Genomic DNA, 6,000 nt, shown 5'->3' on the forward strand with positions numbered 1-6,000 from the left:
TCCACCAGTACGCTTCGTACTGCTAGTGAGCTCTTGAACTTTGTATCTTGTATTCTTGTATTCTTGTATTTTTGTATTCTTGTATTCTTGTTGAAGGAAATATGTCCTTCACCCAAGGTGCATTAAGTCTAATACCAAGGTTCAGATTAATTGCGAACAATTAATTCAGTGAGATCAAGTGATCGGAACAGCTAGCTGGAGCAATGCTTCCGATCAGTGAGTTCTAATGGATATTGAACTCACAACTTACTCCTGACTGAACCTACAAGGTCACACCAATGACACCTAACAGATGTCCGGATTAAATGAATCGGAAATTCATTTAATAGCTTTTCGGGAATTAAGTTGGAAACGTATTATACGATACGACCTTGCATCGGAATCGTATACCGTATCACGAATATTCGTAAGCTAGGCGAGACGAATAAATCGTATCGTACGACGGTGATTCGTCGTATACGAAACGATAAATAATATATCGGAAATATATTAAATCGCGAATACGAGGAGCGGCCCACGAGCCGAGTGCACGAAGCACTCAAGGCCCATGGGCGCGCGCGCGCTAGGCAAGCAAGCAACACAACGCAGCAGCGAGGCCCATGGCCAAGGAGCTGTGCGCGTGCGGGACGAGACCACGACACAGCAGCAGCAGCGCGGCCCACGACCCAGCTTGTTGTGCGTGTCCGTGTGATGGTGCGCGAGGCTTGCTAGCCGGCCTTGCCTCAAGGCTTGGTCGGTTAGTAAGGTTATGTAAATAACCTTCTAACCTCTTTCCAACTAATAACAACACAATACACACAACCCTAGGAGAAAACAGAGAACCCTAATTCTCTCTGTGCCTCCAAGGTGTGTTCATCCCAAAAGCAAAGTATCTTGATCGATTGTCTAAGCTACGATAATCAAGACGGATCTGAACGTGTCGGTGAACCAATTAAGTAGAGGAACGACAAGTGGAGTTCTTTGTTCGTGTTCGTTGACAGATTATTGTGGAAAACACGCTTCGAATGTAAGTTTTCTTAATCTGTGCTTTATACATGTTTCCTGGCTTTGGGGATTGTTTCCGCACACGTTATTATGTTTAACTGTATTCCCCTATAGTGGTATCATGAGCCTTATGTATTTAAAGCATGAATTATCATGATTTTATTGTTTTTGCATCAGTCGAAAATTTTGAATTTTTGTTGGATTTTCGGAATTTTTTTTACGAATTATTGCATTAAAAATTTTGCTGGGTATATTCTTGATCTATGGTAAAAATTTCAGATTTTTCCGATAAGTATGAACCCTAATTTTGCCATTCCTCAATTCGTAAAATTTGAAACCCTAACTGAATTTTAATTAATTTTGGTTTAATAATTCGGTTAATTGGGAAAAAGGATATAATTTCATGGGTCAGTGGCTAATTTTAAAAATTATTGGATTAAAATTTTGAATGGTTTCGTTAATTTTAATCGCACTTAAACCAAATTATTAAAAATCTGAAATTTAAATGTTAATGAACGATTTAAAGCTTCGGATTTTATTAATTAAAAGTTCAAACTTTAATGTTGATTCGTTCGTTCTTAAAAGTTTGAATATTGTTAGCCCTTTATTTAATAACTTTACGAAATTGGATTGTCGTTGGAATTTATTAAATCGTTAAAAATCGTTGTTTTTCGAAAATAAAAATCGTAACTTTTTGAAAAATAATATTAATGCAAGTTCGTGAAATTAAATTTATTTTAATTAAGTTGGTCCGTATCACGAACCAAAGGCACGAACACAAGTGTGGTGGACGTATGGCTCGTCGAGCCATACGGGCTGCTATGCATTGGCCGAGCCGCAGCGACACGGGTAGCAGCAAGCGTGCTGCGTGCCTCGTGCGCGCTGGGCGAGGAAGGGGCAGGCATTGCTTGCGGGGGCTGCGAAGAAGCAAGGCACAAAGCCATGCGACGTCCAGCGCACGAAGGCACAACGACGCATCGCAGGGGCAGCGAAAGCTGCGGGCACGCGCGCGCGCGAAGGCCTGGGGTGTGCGAGCTTGCTCGTGCGCTTCATGGGCCACACGCAAGGGATTGGGCTGGGCGCAAGCCAAGTCCAAGTACGTAATCGGACTTTTTTCGTTGAAAATTGTTTATTTCGTTGGGCTTCGTATATTTGCATTAATTTGGGCTAACGAGATATTTAATTTAATATTTTATTTGCTTGGGCCGGGCCGCGAGTTTTAATTTAATATTTCATAATTAATTGTCCGGAATTATTATTGGTTTGAGTGGGAGCCACTAAGTGAAATTAAAATGAAATAATTATTTTAATTATTTTCGTAGGTCGCATTATTTTAATTAAATTCAATTTTAATTAGAATAAAGTCTAAGGATTAATAATTTGGAAATTGATTAATCTTTTAGGACGCGTTTATGTGAACGTGAATTTTAATTAATTCACGTAAATACTTGCATATTAATATGGGCCATTCGTTTTAGCACACGAATGGGTGAATGCATAGAATATATATTTTATGTAATGCAGGTACTCCAAGTGAGTAGTATGGCCAATTTAGGATAGTTAAATACGGTCTGCGTACCGTTCTATCTTTGAATGTAAAGTTTTAAATATGGTCTGCGTACCATGGAAATTTTGATGTAATTTTATTATTTTCAAGTATTTCTATGTTTTGAACTTTAAGTTAGCATTTGAACGTAGATTCAAGACGATGCCAAGCTAACAAGGAGGTGATGAAGATTGGATGCTTTAAGACAAGAAGTTTTGGGCCATACTAGATCACCATTCATTTATGCACTTCTATGTATATATTATGTGTGAATGAATGTATGTATGTATGCTTCGCATGAACAGGTTGTTTCATATGAATCGATTAGATTAAGTTCACTAAATAATCGAACCAACATAGAAACAACTAGGTCCAAAGTAATATTGAGTTTAAAAATTTCCTTCCAAATCAAGCACTTACAAAAATCTAGGGATCTAAGATAGTAGGTTTACGCTAAAGCGAGGTGCTATTTTAGTTGACTTAGGTGGTAAGGCGTCCTAAAGGAGCACGTTTATTGTGGTTACAACTCAAACAACAATGACATTAAGTTGTGGCAATGGGATAAATTATTGCATTAATTTATTAACCAAGAGTAATTTGGAGATTACTAGCAATAGGTTTTGCTTACCTAAAATCTTAAACTACTTAAGACATGCTAAAGTTGCTTAAGGATTTAGGACTTTTGGGGTCTTGGAATCATTTCATTCATTTTGGACCATGTTTTTGCTTTTTGCATGAATGAAATGTTTTAATAGCTTTAATGATTGCATGTTTGCTTTTATTTCAAAGTTATTGAATTGTATGAATGGTTATTTATTGCAAATTCTTTTCGATTGTAGTAATCAAAATGGTTGCAAACATAACAACAATCATATCAGCTGAAATTCTGGATGTCGAGTTAGACTTGACTAATTTTCTTGAATGGAAAGAGAAACTTGTCGAAGTTTTGAAAGTTAATGGCATACACTATATCATTGAACAACCTTTCCCTAGCTATGATGCGCGAGGCATGACTCCTAAAAGGTACAGAAGTTGGGCACTTCACAAGTACCTTGTCACGGAGTTCATCCTTAAGTCTATCCCTGAGAGTTGGAGAGGGAGGTTCATTACTTTTGAACCTCAAGCGGATTTTCGACCCTTGTGCCAAACTGGTGGCAATGGGGTTGACGAATTGGCTAATTCGATGAGCGATCTCAAGCTCATAACCCCACGCAAGTCGTGCCTAGAAATCGAACTTCTGGAGGCACAAAGGCGCATTTACTCTGTCAAGATGGACAAGAACACATGAATTCGGTCTCATGTGGATATGATGTCTGGATTATTTTTCACAATTGGGAGACTTGGTGGTTCCATAAAAGAGTCAATAGCTATTGCACTATTGCTGAATTCTCTTCATAAGGATTATGATGGTTTTAAGATGCACTATTTCTTTCATCAGAAAGAGAGCACATTCTGTGAACTTGTGGAATTACTCGTGAAATGCGAGAAAATCCTTAAGTTCAATCAAGACCCTTTGAATATGCGGTGCACTAAATTCAAGAAAATAGGCAAGGGGAAGAAAAGCAAGGCTGCATCTTCGTCCACTCCCGGAGGGCATCTGGCGCCTTCCAAGACCAAGATGAAGAGGAATGCTTCTCCTTCTACATCGCAATGCTTCAATTGTAATGAGATTGGTCATTACAAGCGAGATTGCCCCAAACGAAAGGAAGAGAAGAAGGACGGAATCGTTGCTTCTCCTTTAGGTATATATGTTATACATTGTAATCTTGCTAATTCTACTTCTTGGGTATTAGATACTGGTTGTGGCTCACACTTATGTTCCAATTCGTAGGGACTAAGGAGAAGTAGAAAGCTTGATAAAGGCGAGATGGATCTACGCGTGGGAAATGGAGCACGGATTGCTGCATTAGCCGTAGGATCTTATTTTATTTCTTTGCCTAGTGGGTTTGTTTTGGAACTAGAAAACTGTTACTATGTTCCTAGTATCACCAGAAACATTATTTCCGTTTCAAGTTTGGATTCTAAAGGTTTTAGTTTTCAATTTAAAGACAATAGTTGTTCTTTTGCTTTGAATGGAATGTTTTATGGTTCAGCACAACAAGAAAACGGTCTTTATGTACTAGATACGAGCAAACACATTTATAACATAAATACCAAAAAGGTTAAAACTGGTGATTCGGATCTCACATTTCTATGGCATTGTCGATTAGGCCATATAAACATAAAGCGCATGGAATTACTTCAACGGAAAGGAATTCTAGAATCATTCGACTTAGAGAAGATTGATCAATGCGAATCTTGTTTACTTGGCAAAATGACAAAGCAACCTTTCTCATAGGTGGGAGAAAGAGCAAGCGAACTACTAGGGCTAATACATACGGGCGTATGTGGGCCTATGAGTACGAAAGCTAGAGGTGAGTTCAGCTATTTCATAACGTTTACGAACGACTTCAGTAGATATGGCTATATTTACTTAATGAAGCACAAGTCTGAGAATTTCAAAATGAAGTAGAGAATCAACATGGCAAGAAAATCAAAGCTCTATGATCGGATCGAGGAGGTGAATATCTTAGCCACGAGTTTGATGACCATCTAAAAGAATGCGGTATATTTTTTGAATTGACTGCTCCGGGGACACCTCAATGGAATGGAGTGTCGGAACGGAGAAACAAGACTTTACTCGATATGGTCAGGTCAAAGATGGGTCAGGCCGAACTTCCTTTACAGTTCTGGGGACATGCGTTGCAAACTGCAGCCCTCACACTGAATCGTGCTCCGTTCAAAGCTGTTGAAAAGACTCCATACGAATTATGGATTGGGAAACTTCAAAAGTTGTCTTTTCTGAAGATATAGGGTTGCGAAGCATATGTCAAGCGATTAATTTTGGACAAGCTACAACCTAAATCTGACAAATGTTTTTTCGTTGGTTATCCAAAAGAAACTATGGGGTATTATTTCTACAACAAGTCAGACAACAAGGTTTTCGTTGCTCGTGACAGTGTCTTTTTGGAAAGAAATCATATTTCCAAATTGACAAGTGGGAGAATAATAGACCTCGGAGATATTCGAGACGAACAACGAACTCAGAACTCTTTAGAAGTAGTTCAGGTTGATGAACCTCCAAGGTCTTTAGAAGAGCCAGTAGGAGTAGTTCCTCAAAACGTTGTTGCCCCTCGTAGGTCAAATAGAACTATTTTTCAGCCGGATAGATGGACAGGTGTCCTCTTGACTGAAAACTTAGACGTTCTCATATTGGATAGTTATGAACCTATGACTTACAAGAAAGTTATGACGAGCCCAAGCTCCACTAAATGGTTAGAGGCCATGTAATCTGAAATAGACTCCATGTCTGAAAATCAAGTCAGGGATTTGGTTGATTTGCCGGATGGGTTCACACCTATCGGATGCAAATGGGTCTTCAAGTTGAAGAAAGACAAAGATGGAATTGTATACATATACAAGGTTAGATT

Source organism: Spinacia oleracea, chromosome 4 (assembly GCF_020520425.1).
Source record: "Spinacia oleracea cultivar Varoflay chromosome 4, BTI_SOV_V1, whole genome shotgun sequence".
NCBI classification, from domain to species: domain Eukaryota; kingdom Viridiplantae; phylum Streptophyta; class Magnoliopsida; order Caryophyllales; family Amaranthaceae; genus Spinacia; species Spinacia oleracea.